Source organism: Giraffa tippelskirchi, chromosome 3 (assembly GCF_054371585.1).
Source record: "Giraffa tippelskirchi isolate mGirTip1 chromosome 3, T2T-mGirTip1v1.2.pri, whole genome shotgun sequence".
NCBI lineage: Eukaryota > Metazoa > Chordata > Mammalia > Artiodactyla > Giraffidae > Giraffa > Giraffa tippelskirchi.
The window spans coordinates 192,127,947-192,142,432 of NC_137277.1; the positions used below are offsets into that span (position 1 = coordinate 192,127,947).

A 14,486-nucleotide genomic window follows, 5' to 3' on the forward strand; every position below is an offset into this window, starting at 1 on the left:
GGTGTGCCTGACTCACCCATTTGAGCGCTTGGAGGTGGGTTAGTTGGATGGCGGCCGAGGGGAGGGTGCTGCCTACTACCCTTTGGTATCAGATGTGAAGTCTTCCAGCTTTTGAGTATTTGCAGATGAAGAGTGTCGAGAGTGATAGGTTTACCCGTGTTCAGTCTTCAAGTATAGCTCTTTGGAAAAGAGCATCACAGAAGCAGGGGAGCAGTTTGGGTTGGGAGCAGAGGCTTGGTGAAGCCTGCCACTGGGTCAGCACAGGCTGGCGTAACAAAATACCAGAGTCTGCAGGGCTTCAACCCCAGAAATTTATTTCTCACAGTTCTGGAGGCTAGTAGGAGTCCGAGATCCGGGTACTGCTGAAGGCTCTTTTCCTGGCTCTGTGTCCATGTAGCCGAGAGTGAGTTCTGGTATCTCTTCTTTTTATAAACCGAATTATCTCCCAAAGCTCTCATCTCCATATGCCGTCACACTGAGATTCAGACTCAGCATATGGATTTGGGGGGGCACAGTTCGTTCAGTCCACAGCAGCTGGAAATAACGTGTTTTGTCAACAAAACCTAGTCTTGCGTTTCTTTTGAAATGACAGGAGGAGGGAGCATCTGGAGGGAGGGTGGTGGTGAGTGTTGGAATGACGGCTCTTACAGTTGAGAGACCTGTAGTGCTTCTCCGACACTTCCACTGAGGTACCGTGTCCTCCCTTTCACACGAGAGGGTAGATGAGTCCTGCCTTCGTAGAGCTTATACTGTAATGGGGAAGAAACAGTAAACAGTCATAAAGGAAGCGAGGAATGGGGTATAAAACAAGGAAGGGAGACGGCCTTTTCTGCTGAGACATGAAAGGTGCAGAGTGGAAGGCGATCGAAGTGGCGTGTGTGAGGGACAGGACGTCCGGGGGGCTGAAGGCGGCCCGTTGTGGCCGTGGCGTAATGAGCAGCGGGCAGCGTGGCGTAGACGGAGTGGGGTGTGGATGGGGGCCAAGAGCATTGTGATCCTGCATGCCTCTTAGAGAGCACCGCCGCTGCTGTTCAAGACATGGGTTAAAGGGAGGCGAGAAGGTAAAGCAGAGAGAACAGATAGGAGGCTGCCAGAGCAGCACTGCTGAGAGCATGTGACAGCTTGGACCACAGGCGCAGCAGTGGGGATAGAGAGAAGTGAATGAATCCGAGCTGAATCTTTATGTTAAAATTGATGAGACTTCTTGATGGTTAGATATGGGAGGGTGAGAAGGGCAATCAAGGCTGACTTACGTACACTTAGGTAGATAGTGGGGCCATTTGCTAAAACAGAAGAAATATTGGGAAGAGTTTTTTTTTTTTAATCTCTTTAAACATTTAAGTGGTGGTATCAAATAGTTCGTTGTTGTGGGGAGTCTGGCGTTTGAAATGGAGGCTTGACTCCCTTAGATGATGGTACTGTCCTCTTGATAGAGGGCTTGGCTCCCCTTAGATGATGGGGCTTGACCCCCCTTGGATGATGGTACAGTCCTCTTGCTAGAGGGCTTGACCCCCCCTTAGGTGATGGTACCGTCCTCTTGATAGAGGGCTTGACTCCCTTAGATGATGGTACTGTCCTCTTGATAGAGGGCTTGGCTCCCCTTAGATGATGGGGCTTGACCCCCCTTGGATGATGGTACAGTCCTCTTGATAGAGGGCTTGACCCCCCCTTAGGTGATGGTACCGTCCTCTTGATAGAGGGCTTGACTCCCTTAGATGGTGGTACCGTCCTCTTGATAGAGGGCTTGACTTCCTTAGATGATGGTACCCTCCTCTTGATAGAGGGCTTGACCCCCCCTTAGGTGATGGTACAGTCCTCTTGATAGAGGGCTTGACTCCCTTAGATGATGGTACCGTCCTCTTGATAGAGGGCTTGACTCCCTTAGATGGTGGTACCGTCCTCTTGATAGAGGGCTTGACTTCCTTAGATGATGGTACCCTCCTCTTGATAGAGGGCTTGACCCCCCCTTAGGTGATGGTACAGTCCTCTTGATAGAGGGCTTGACTCCCTTAGATGATGGTACCGTCCTCTTGATAGAGGGCTTGGCTCCCTTAGATGATGGTACCGTCCTCTTGATAGAGGGCTTGGCTCCCCTTAGATGATGGGGCTTGACTCCCTTAGATGATGGTACAGTCCTCTTGATAGAGGGCTTGACCCCCCCTTAGGTGATGGTACAGTCCTCTTGATAGAGGGCTTGACTCCCTTAGATGATGGTACCGTCCTCTTGATAGAGGGCTTGACCCCCCCTTAGGTGATGGTACAGTCCTCTTGATAGAGGGCTTGACCCCCCCTTAGGTGATGGTACCGTCCTCTTGATAGAGGGCTTGACTCCCTTAGATGATGGTACAGTCCTCTTGATAGAGGGCTTGACCCCCCCTTAGGTGATGGTACCGTCCTCTTGATAGAGGGCTTGACTCCCTTAGATAATGGTACCCTCCTCTTGATAGAGGGCTTGGCTCCCCTTAGATGATGGGGCTTGACTCCCTTAGATGATGGTACAGTCCTCTTGATAGAGGGCTTGACTCCCTTAGATGATGGGGCTTGGCTCCCCTTAGATGATGGGGCTTGACTCCCTTAGGTGATGGTACAGTCCTCTTGATAGAGGGCTTGACTCCCTTAGATGATGGGGCTTGGCTCCCCTTAGATGATGGTACAGTCCTCTTGATAGAGGGCTTGACTCCCTTAGATGATGGGGCTTGGCTCCCTTAGATGATGAGGCTTGGCTCCCCTTAGATGATGGTACAGTCCTCTTGATAGAGGGCTTGACTCCCTTAGATGATGGGGCTTGGCTCCCCTTAGATGATGGGGCTTGACTCCCTTAGATGATGGTACCGTCCTCTTGATAGAGGGCTTGACTCCCCTTAGATGATGAGGCTTGACTCCCCTTAGATGATGGTACAGTCCTCTTGATAGAGGGCTTGACTCCCTTAGATGATGGGGCTTGACCCCTCTTAGATGATGGTACAGCCCTCTTGCTCAGTTAATTCTGCTGTCATTCCTCGTTTTGTGCACGCAGCAGATAGTTATGGATTGCTTACTCTATGCCCAGTATCCCTTTAGACGCTGGGATTCATGAGTGACTAAAGCAGACAAAAATTCTACTCCTAACGGAGATTAAATTCAAATAAGGGAAAAGTGAAAGTGAAAGTCGCTCAGTCGTGTCCAACTCTTTGCGACCCCCTGAACTGTGCATGGAATTCTCCAGGCCAGAACACTGGAGTGGGTAGCCTTTCCCTTCTCCAGGGGATCTTCCCAACCCAGGGATCGAACCCAGGTCTCCTGCATTGCAGGCGGACTCTTTACCAGCTGAGCCACAAGTAAGGGAAGACATATTTAAAATGACAGGTGCATAATATAGTAGAAGATGATCAATGCTCTTGAAACAAAGCTACAGCATAGTAAAGGGGATGAGGAACAGGGGAGACTACAGCTAGGGATCAGGGTAGACCTCATGGAGAAGGCGACAACAGGGCAGACCTGATGGGCACAGGGAGCGAACCGTGTGGGTATCTAAGGAAAGAACATTCCAAACAGAGCATGACCAGTGCAAGGGTTCGGGGCGGAGGTGTGCCTGGGACAGTCAAGGGACAGTGAGGAGTCCTCTGTGGCTGGAATCAAGTGCACAAAGGAGGATGTACTCAGACATTAATGCAGGAGAGGGTGTCTCACATGCAAGGCTTTCTGGCTGTTACCAAGACTTTGTGGGCTTTGTCATAGTCTTTGAGTGAAACGGCTGGTCATTTAGGTTGCTGAGAAGACTATAAGAGGGCAGGTATAGAAATGAGATCAGGTAAATGGTAGCAATAATCTAGCCAAGAAATGATGGTGATTTCGATGAGGGTATTAACAGAAGGATAAAAATTGGCTGTATTGGATCGAGTCCGCAGTTTGGATGTGGAGTGTGAAAGAGAAGGAGTCAGGACGAGAAAATCAGGGGAGTGCGGCGTCTTGGGAGCTACCCTGTGTGCACATGTTTCCTTTCCAGGAGAGGAGGAAATCATCAACCGTGTCTTATGCAGCTAAGCGGTCAAGTCCTGTAATGACTGAGAATTGGCTTTGAATGTAGCCAAGAGTCTTTTCAGTGAGAGGTAGGGATGAAAGCCTGCTCGGAGTGATTTTAAGAGAATGGGAAGAGAGGAGCTGAAGACGATATGAACGGTCCATTCGTTTTTTTAAGAGTGTTGCTATAAAAGAGAGCAGGAAAGTGGGGTGCTGAGTAGAAATGAATGTAAAATTGAGAGAAATATTTCTTTGTAAGATGGCAATTATAGCATGTTTATATGCTGATGGGAATCTAGAGAGAGGACCTGATTTGGATACAGAGGAAGAAATAATTGCTAGGACAGTGTCTGAATAGTGACAAAACAGAATCTGCGCTGCAGGTGGAGGGGTTGACTGTGGACAGGAGCATCGACCCTTTTTCCGTGGAACAAGGAGTCTGTGATGACAGATGCTGGTGGGTGGCTAGATGTGGGAACGGGTGGAAGTTCTCTCCTGACCACTTCATCACTCAGATAAAATAATTAAGGGTGGAAAAGAAGAGAGCCGTTGGAAATCCTGGCCAGTGATTCTCAATGTACAGTTATATTCATTGTAGTCTTTGCCAAGTGGTTCTAGGAAGTTGAATGTTTCACCATCTGGTGTTGTATTAAGGTAACACCTTCATTCTTAATCAGTTTTGTTTGACTCAGCCTGTGTTCAGTTCCCAAAGCAAATGAGCAGTTCTTAGGACAGGTACTTCAAAAGACTAATGTTTAAACCACTCTTTCTAAAATACCCTTCATTCATACTGAGGCTAATTTTGGCATCTGTTTAACATATGATATCATAGAAAGTGAAAGTGTTAGTCACCCAACTGTGTCGACTCTTTGTGACTCCATGGACTGTAAATTCGCCAGGCTCCTCTGTCCATGGAACTCTCCAGGCAAGAATACTGGAGTGGGCTGCCATGCCCTCCTCCAGGGGATCTTCCCCACCCAGAGATCAAACCTGGGTCTGCCACATTGCAAGCAGATTCTTTGCCATCTGAGCCACCAGGGGAGCCCTATGACATCATAAAGCACAGCCTGTCACCTCTAGGCCTGGGCACAGTTGATCTTCCTGTCACTCTCCCCCTAGAATCGTCTTTCCCAAGAATTCCCCACCCTACCCTCCAGTTGCTTCCCTTTCAGCCACACAGGAAACCCCAAATGACGGCCTGTGGTTCAGACCCTTTGCTTTAGAAAAACGCATCGTGGTCTGCACCTCCATCTAGTGTACACAAACTCGATGCCCGTTCTAATCTTGGACTCGCTGCTCTGGAGCTGTGAGCCTTTGAAGTTAATCACATCTGCATTCTCTGGGCCTCAATTTCCTTCCCTGTATAAAGAGGAAAAGATAAGACCACTGTTTGTAAAACCACACAGCAGATCACCTGGGAAACTTACTAAAATTCTAGATTCCTCAGCCTCAGAACAGACTCACTCACCTAATCTCAAGGGATTGGGGATAGAGTGGTAGATCTGCATTTTAAAAAAGAAAACGTCCCAGTTGACTCCAAACCTAGCTAAATTTGAAACCCTGGATCGCTGTGAAATCTCTTGCTTTCTTACTGGGCAAACTGTGATCTCCCTCTGTTATCACAGCCTGTTAGGTGGGGTGTGTGCCAAACTGGACTCCCTAACTGTTCTTAAGAAAGGCCCCTTCGTGCTGTCTGAGCTACTGCTTTCTGGAAACAGCTACCTGTGAGCCTCGTCAGGTGAAGGAGGGGTGGCCTCCACCCCAGTTTTCTTCTCTGGAAAATCTCGTGGACAGAGGAGCCTGGCAGGCTGAATATAGTTCCCAGGGTTGCAGAGTCGGACGTGACTGAAGCTACTTAGCATGCACACGCGCACCCTAGTCAACCGTTGCTGACCTTCCAAGGAGATGATTATAGAGAAGGGTTTGGAGGTTCAGTATTTGTTGCCCCAGACTCTTCATATGCACTAGCTAACTTTCGAAGCAACCCATCTAGGTTGGCACTACTGTTATCCCCGTCTTGCAGATGAGGAAACTGAAGCTCAGAGACTCAGCTAATAATTTACCTAAGATCACACAGTCAGTAAGTGATGGAGCAGTGATTGAAACAGAAGGTTTTGTCTTTAAAGTCTGTGTTTTTTCATACTGTAACATGCTGTGAGTCGTTTTGTTTTTCTCTGTAGTTTACTAGTTTCACGTTACCAGGTTTACGTTTGTTTTTTATTTACTTGTAATTGAGGGACATTCGGTTCACGGTGTTGTGTGGCTCCGCCGTGCATCAGCATGAGTCATGGGTGTGCAGGCACCTCCGCCCTCCTGCTTCCCACCCCATTCTATCTTACTTTTCATGGACTTTCAAGTTTCAGAGTAGAACAGAGCTCTCACCCAGCTTTTCCTGTTGACATCTAGTACATTTGTGACAATTAATGAACCAATACGGATATATTCTTTTATTAACTAAAACCTGTACTTTATTCAGATTTCCTTAATTTTTTAATTCTAATGTCCTTTTTCTGTTCCAGGATACTTTACATCCAGCATACATTACATTTAGTCTTCATGTCTCCTTAGAGTCCTCTTGGCTGTGACAAGTTCCCCAGACTTCCTTGTTTGATGATCTTGACAGTGTTGGGGTTACTGTCAGATATTTTGAGGACTATCGTTCCGCTATGGTTTATCCGATGTTTTTCTCGTGGTTAGACTGGAACTATGGACTGGGGAGAGGAAGGCTGTGCCCTTTTCATCATGTCCCGTCACAGGCACATACTGTCAACATGATTTATCACTGTTGGTGCTAACCTTATCACTTGGCTTGAGGTAGTGTTTATTAGATATTATTAACATAATAATAATAACTTTCTGGCTGTTATATCTATCATCAGAGTTAGGAAAGGATGATGAACAGAGGGTGTGTCAGTGCAGAAACCTTTTCATAGCATAGAGAATTTTAAAATATCAACATGATTTGCCTTTTGAAATTTTTTGGTGGCCGGCTGGAGTTTGCTGAAGACGGAATCTCTGTTTTATATTATGACCTTATATTATGATTGTATAAAATCAAGACCCTTCCAACTATCCAGAGTCAGAAGCTCTGCAGGAAATAATTTTGTTTCTTTAGGACCATTCCCCAAGAGAAAAAAAAAATCACATCTTACAAAATCACTGAGTAATCTTGCAGAACAGCTAGTTTACTTTTGGAGTCAGGGGCAGGAAAAAGAAAAAGTAATGGTCATATCAGATGTCTTTAGGAAGGCCAGAATTTCCTTAGAAGCTGGAAAGTGCTGGAACTGTCGAGAAATAAGTGCCCAGACTGTCATTGTTTCTCTTCTGTGTGATGCCTTAAAAATGACACACATAAGGTTCTTGCATCCATTGATGAAGCTTTCTTTTCTGTTCTGTGTCTTATTTTTTTTACTGCCCTTCCCTGAGCCTGTGGTAATATCACCAAGAAGGAAAGGTATCTGGGGTAGCTAGCAACAGGTATAACCTAGCCTCAGATATAACGTAGCACCAGGTATAACCAAAACAGCTGACAGAGAATCTGTTCTGGTGAAGATCACCCAACGCTTCCCTCGCCTTAGGTTCCAGATGTCAGTGCTGACATTGAAACAGCTAGGTGTAGAATTTTTTTTAGAATAAAATATATAAGTGTACTCACAGGCATTGGGTTCTGCTTTTTTAGCATTATTTTGCATCTCAACACATGATACTTTTTTTTTTAAATCAACATTGTGTGCAGATGTGTTCTGAGAAGACCCGTCTATGGAGAAGGGGGAGAGGTGGATGCTTACCAAGTGGCAAATACTGTAGCAAGAGGACGCTGTTTGATGCCTTTCAGATACACTTCAAGCCTCTGTTCTCTGTCTTAAAAACAAATCATTGATTTCACTGTTTAAATATTTCCTTTGTGAAGAAATCCCAATAGTTCTTCCCTGCGAATCTTTTCTTGATTACCAAAATGTATTAAAATCTGTCCTTAGTTTATGTCTTCCACGTTGGAAATTCTACATCCTTCAACTTTATTCATTTGGTCCAATCCATGAGCCCTTTCTGTTCTTTCTTAAAACCCTCTAATTTTTCCCGCTTATTTTAGACAGAAGGTCAGCGTGCCACCGAGAATAAGCAGTGGCTCTCGTGGACTCCTGAGCTCCCGTGTGCCGGGTGTGCTGTCCTGGCGGGCAGGGTCTGGCTGCTTCTGGACTCTGCGCACAGTGACACTTCAGAGCGTCCAGCGTTTGTGTTCTTGTCAGGCGTCCACATAATCCCCTACCCCCCCACCTCCCACAACAGCATTTCCTGTTTTATGACCACAGTAAATTTCATTTTGTATGATTTATTAACATTATGTCCTGAATGAAATTTTAGAGAGCTAGTCCTATATGGGGGAACCCAAAAGGTATTGTCCTTGAGTCCTTCTAACTCCTTCCCCATGAATGACCCGGTTGGTTTCCAGGGCACTCAGCAGTGCTGTGTGCCAGCTCGTGCCCCATGCCCACTGGTTTGGCTATTTATTCTCTGTACAGTCCAGGACCAGGCCAGTTTCTCAAGTTTTCCAAGTCTTACTACCTTGAGATTTTGTAAAGAATCTACAGAGTGCTCTTCCTAGGCGGGCGAGAGCTGTGTTTGGTCATTTATTAACTTAAAAATATCAACCTGAATTCTGGGAAACTATCCTTTCAAAGCTCAGAAGCTACCTCTCATCTTTTCTTTGGGAGATGAACTCTTGAACGTTCATTGATTCTGCTTATCAAAGAAGTAGTGAGACTGGCTGGGGCCTGGTTCGCTTGGCCGTGGTGCTTGCGCCGGGACCAACCTCTCCTCCAGCAGTGAAGTGCACGGGAACTGCATGGGACAGACTAAAAATAGCTGCTCAGTTGGAGCAAACTCGGGACAAAAGCTGCAGAAAATCAAAGAAAGCACCAACCCACCGCCGCTTCTGAAGAGCCAGGAGCCAAATAGGGTGTGGGAGCAACAGCAGGGTACTGAGGACACCCCGGCATACAGCGGCTCCAGAGGGCAGGCAGGACACCTAAGCCGCCCCTCTGGCCAGACCCTGTACACCCCCGCCCGCACCCCGACCCACCCTCGGCCAGTGGGCCGGCAGGGGAATCTGTTGCCTGTTCTCACCCGACCCGCTTCCTCAGGCCCCAGCAAAGTCTTGCCTGAGTTTCTTATCTGGTCTCCAGTCACTTTCTGTTGATTGAGGAAGGCCAAGAACCCTGGGTGACAACAGTAGTGTCCCTGATAATTCTCTTTCCCATGGTTCTCTTGAAAGTGATTATGGGCCATAGGTTTTGGGTGTGGTTTGTTGGCTTTTACACTGTGTTCCTTTTTTGCATCCTCTTCCAATTTTAGTAAGCTTCCTGAAACCCCATTGCCCAGTCCTAAAATGTCTCTTGCTATTTTATATATATATATATATATATAAATAATATCTAATTACTCTGTATATATTACAGTGATTAGATATTAAATGAGGAATGTGCAGTCAAACACCTCCATAATGAATTCTAATTCTGACAGTGGATGGCTGGTGTTTCTGTTTACTGGTAAAAGCAGTGGGTGATGTCAAGGGGCAGTAGTGTAACATTAGCTTCGACATCAGCCATTTTTTCTTTCTTAATACATTGAGACAATTTACATATAGGAAAACAAATAAATCTTAAGTGCCCCACTCACGTATACAGCCTTGTGATCATAGAGCAAGATGCGAAATATTTCTGTCACTTCATAAAATTCCACTGTGTCCCTTTCCTGTCAGTACCACTCCCCACAGAGGCAACCACCGTTCTGACTTCTAAGAGATTGTTTCTGAGATTCAGCTTGATTTTTTTTTTTTTTTTAGATTCATCCATAGGTTGCATCTATTAGTGGTTTGTTCCTTTTCATTGCTATGAGTATTCCATAACATAAATATAGCACCTGTTTTTGAACTCATTGTTCTGTTGATGGCTGTTTGGGTTATTTCCACTTTGAATATAGCTGGAGTCAACATTCTTATATAAGTTTGTGGACATACGCACTCATTTCTTACTTAAGATCTCCTTGTCAACATTAAGGAATATTCTAGATGCAGTAAGTACCCAGAGAGTTCTGTATTCACTTAGTCCTGCTCTAAGAAGGAGGATAAGATGACATAACTAAGTATTTTAGAGGTTTGAGGAGGAAAGATCACTCAGCTAGTGGTAAAGGTGTATGTATTATTAAGGCCTCAGGAGCTAAAGTAATGGAAGGAACGTGTTGTTGGAGGAAGGGAAGCTTGTTGGTAGTACTGTTAAGAGCATGGCTTTTGTGCCGAGCAAACAGGTTTGTATCTGATCTCTTCACGCTAAGGTTGCTTAGTAACTGGATGACCTTAGGTTGTTTAACATTTCACTTGCCTCACCTTTAAGGTAGACATGGTACTATCTACCTTTCATAGTTTTTGTTCATATTATATACAATCCAACACACAGATGGAGCGGGAATATCCAAGCTGATTGAGCAGACACCTTTATATGTGTGTTCACAGAAGTACTAGGTAAGAAGTAGAGTGGTCATAAGTTATCCTTAAGTTCCCAAAGCTTGAAAAGTGATGCATTCATCTCTTTGTTCATTTTCATGCCTTTATTAATTGAGTGAAAGTGAAGTCGCTCAGTTGTGTCCAACTCTTTGCAACCCAATGGGCTGTAGCCTACGAGGCTGCTCTGTCCATGGAATTCTAGGCAAGCATACTGGAGTGGGTTGCCATTTCCTTCTCCAGGGTATCTTCCCAACCCAGGGATTGAACCTGGGTCTCCTGCATTGCAGGCAGCCGCTTTACCATCTGAGCCACTAGGGAAGTCCATTAATTGAGTATTTATGCCCAATGCTGTTCTGAGTACTGCAGCTATAGGTGTGAACAGCAGCAAGGTCTATATGACAATAAATAAATCAATACAAAGAAAATATAAAGAACTATAAAGAAAGTAGATGGAGGTGTTTAACTTATAAAATGTATATACAGCCAGGACTTACATGGATGGATGGGTTTTAAAAGAAAATATGATTTATGAGGAGAACAGTAGTAAACTAATGAAATAGGATTCTGGTCACAGTTTTACTTGTCCACACTGTGTGGCTTGCAGAATCTTAGTTCCCCGACCAGAAATTGAACCCCGGCCCTGGCAGTGAAAGCACCAAGTCCTAACCACTGGACTGTGGCAGAATTCCTGATTATAATTGGTTTTTTTTTAAAGACCAGTTGTTTTATTAAGGTTCTATGCTTTTGCTTAAAAGGACTCTGAAATATTTGAATCTCCAGCTCCAGTGTTTTGTTTTCATAGGAGGAAGGCATCCAGGGCCCAGATACCGCCTAGACGCACCAGTCATTATGAACAAGGTGTAGGGTGTTGCCTAGGAGACCACCTTAAATTCTTTGTTGTATCAGGTCCTTCCCGCTTCACAGGCCCGTTCCTGGTTGATCTCCTTTGAGCCGGCGGCGGCCTCGGCGGCCTCTCCTCCTCTGCTCTAGCCCCGCGCAGTCCTGGAGCAGCCTGGATCTGCGGTGGCCTCGGAGATGCGAAGGGGAGCAGAGCCCATGGGCGCCCCTCGGAGAGGAGGGCGCCCTTTCTGTTTATGTATAAAGCTCAGGTCCTGGGCTTTTCCCTGGAGCAGCCTGGATCTGCGGTGGCCTTGGAGATGCGAAGGGGAGCAGAGCCCGTGGGCGCCCCTCGAAGAGGAGGGCACCCTTTCTCTTTATGTATAAAGCTCAGGTCCTGGGCTTTTCCAGCATACATGCTTTCTAAAGTGGATGTACACTCTCTCCTGGTGGACAGAAGAGTGGGGAAATCTATGTAGCACAGACCTGGGTAAACTCTGGTCCCCCGAGGGAGAAGAAATGCGTTCATACCATATCTCAGTTCAGCTTGCTCCTGCCAGACTAAGATTGTCCTGTTTTGACACCAGGCCAGAAACTTTATGAGTCGCAGCATTGTTTTCACTTCTAAACAGAGCCACTTAAAAGGGCCCACACACCTGCCATCAGAACTGCAGTTAGCAAGCTACCAGGTTAAATTCAGATACCGGACCTTGTCTCCTTCCCCAGAAACTGAATCAAAAGACTACTTGAAATAGAAACAGGGAACTATTACTAGTTTTCATGTTAATTTTTAGCTGATAAGTGCTGCCCTATTTATCACGTGGTCTTTCATGTGGGTTTATTTAGAAGTGAAAACTGGAAATTTCTTTTTATTCATGCCTATAGCATATATAGTTATGAGAGAGTGAGTGAAAGTCACTCAGTCATGTCCGACTCTTTGTGACCCCAAGGACTACACAGTCCATGTAATTCTCCAGGCCAGAATACCGGAGTGGGTAGCCTTTCCCTTCTCCAGGGGATCTTCCCAACCCAGGGAGAGAATCCAGGTCTCCCGCGTTGCAGGCGGATTCTTTACCAGCTGAGCCACCAGGGAAGCCAAAGAATACTGGAGTGGGCAGCCTATCCCTTCTCCAGGGTATCTTCCCAACCCAGGGATAGAACCCAGGTCTCTTGTATTGCAGGCAGATTCTTTACCACCTGAGCCACCAGGGAAGCCATAGCATATACAGTTATACAGGATCTGAAATTTTCTCATGCCCATTACAAAAGTCCCTCTTGTTTTGGATGTTCTGTAAATGACCCAATGGGTGATGTTGTTAAAGATGTGGGTATAATTGCAATAATGAAGATGTGTGTCCTGAAGCTTGAGATCCAGACAAGCTTTAGCTTTGTCTAATATTAGTGAGTTATTTTGATATCAAATAGTAACTTTCTGACCATGATACAATTGAAGAATAAAATAGGAAAAGCAAAAAAAAAAAAAAAAGCAGTGTGAAGGGAACACCCAAACCAAAGAAGCGTTTGGCCTTTCCCCAGCTGAAAGGCCTCCCGGGAGGTTGTGACTAACTGGAGCTAGGTCTCATCCCAACCCCTGAGGGATCCATAACCATTTGGCTTCCATGAATGGGTTCAGTTCCACAAGCATTTTCATAAGAAATAGTTCCCATCCTCTAGGCTAAATATAATAACACTTAGCTTATTGGGAGGCTCTAAATGGATCATTTCAGCACTATACTAAATACAGCATATACTAAGATTGAGGCTGGATACAGGACATCCCTTTCCATTCACCTCTTCCTCCTCTAGGAGGGTCTTTAGCCCAGCATGGGGAGGGATGTGCTGGCAGAGGTCCTGAAGAAAGCCACATCTAGAAGAATTCAGTTCCTTTATATCCAGTACCATGTCCTTGGTGACCAATTGAAATGCCTACTTTAGACTGAATTAAGGAGCACAGTTGGCTGGAACCAAGTCTTGGAAAGCAGGAGTTCAGGGGTTTTGCAGTGACTTTGCCAAAGAGTAAATTTATATTTAAAGTTTCGTTCTTTAAAATGAGCATTATAGTTTTGTATCTTCCTGGACATCTAAATATTAAGTAATTTTGGTGTAATTATTATTGGCCATGTTGAAGTTAAATTGGAAACATTTTCATCAGCTGAAGAGAAACTGATCTATCTGTTGCAAACAGACCCTCTGTGGTCCTGGCTTTATACTTTGGAGCCCATTCTGAACAGTTGTTTGTCTTCGAGGTGTTTGTAGCCTGCGCAGCCTCTATGTGCGTCGGTTGTTTGTAGCCTGCGCAGCCTCTATGTGCATAGGCTGTGTTCTTCTCAAGTTCCCTTTTTTCTCCTCCTTCCTCAAACCATAAAACCATGAAACATACCTTCCTTGTTCTGCTCACAAAGTTTTACCTATAAAAGCAAACCCATTTGTTTATTTATTTATTTTATTTTATTTTTTTTTAGAAGAAGGAGTTTTGTTTGCTTTTACTTATTTGTTTTCGGCTGTTTATTATTTGTGGCACATGGGCTCAGTTGCCTCTCAGCATGTGGGATCTTTCGTTCCCGACCAAGGATTAAACCCACATCCTCTGCATTGGAAGGTGGATTCTTAGTCACTGGACCACCAGGGAAGTTCCCTCAAACCTGTTTAGAGATACACGCAGTTAAATTATAACTCCAGTAGTTTTCCTTCAAAGAGATTCCTGCCTCCTAAGTTATAAGTGCCAGCCTAGCTTCCTGTGCCCTGTAGGTTTTCTGATTCCGATGCTAATATGATGTTCTGGGAAACGGACCTCTGACTCTTGCTACCAAGGTCAGTGACTTCACACACTACCATAGTGACGGCTCTGTTCACCAACGGCTTGGTCTGCTTCCCAAGACCCAACTTGGGTCTTATCAGCAAAATTCATCTTTCCCACCACCCCTACACACACACCAACTCAAGCTTCTCACTACCACAGACAAGCACCCACACAAAAGAAGCCATGAGGTAGGGTTGTTGGTTAATCTGGTCTGTCTGGTCTTGTTTTGCCCTCAAGGCCAATTTTGTGTGGGAAGGACAGGTGAACGTCACGTGGAGCTGTGAGTGAACGCCTCTCATTGGACCTACCCTGAGAAAGTGAGTGCGCGTGAAGAGTTATTAATATGAGATG

General features: G+C 45.5%; 1 protein-coding gene and 1 long non-coding RNA gene across 3 annotated transcripts in view; one reads left to right on the forward strand and one right to left on the reverse strand.

Annotated features, from left to right (window-relative positions):
- FBXO42 (F-box protein 42) overlaps positions 1-14,486 on the forward strand; it is a 111,117-nt gene that overhangs the window by 77,749 nt on the left and 18,882 nt on the right. The window lies entirely within an intron of this gene.
- On the reverse strand, positions 292-5,027 carry LOC145540533 (uncharacterized). Its single transcript, XR_014078377.1, has 2 exons — positions 4,857-5,027; positions 292-749 (listed from the first exon to the last, which is right to left on the reverse strand). It is a non-coding gene; the product is annotated as an uncharacterized LOC145540533 (long non-coding RNA).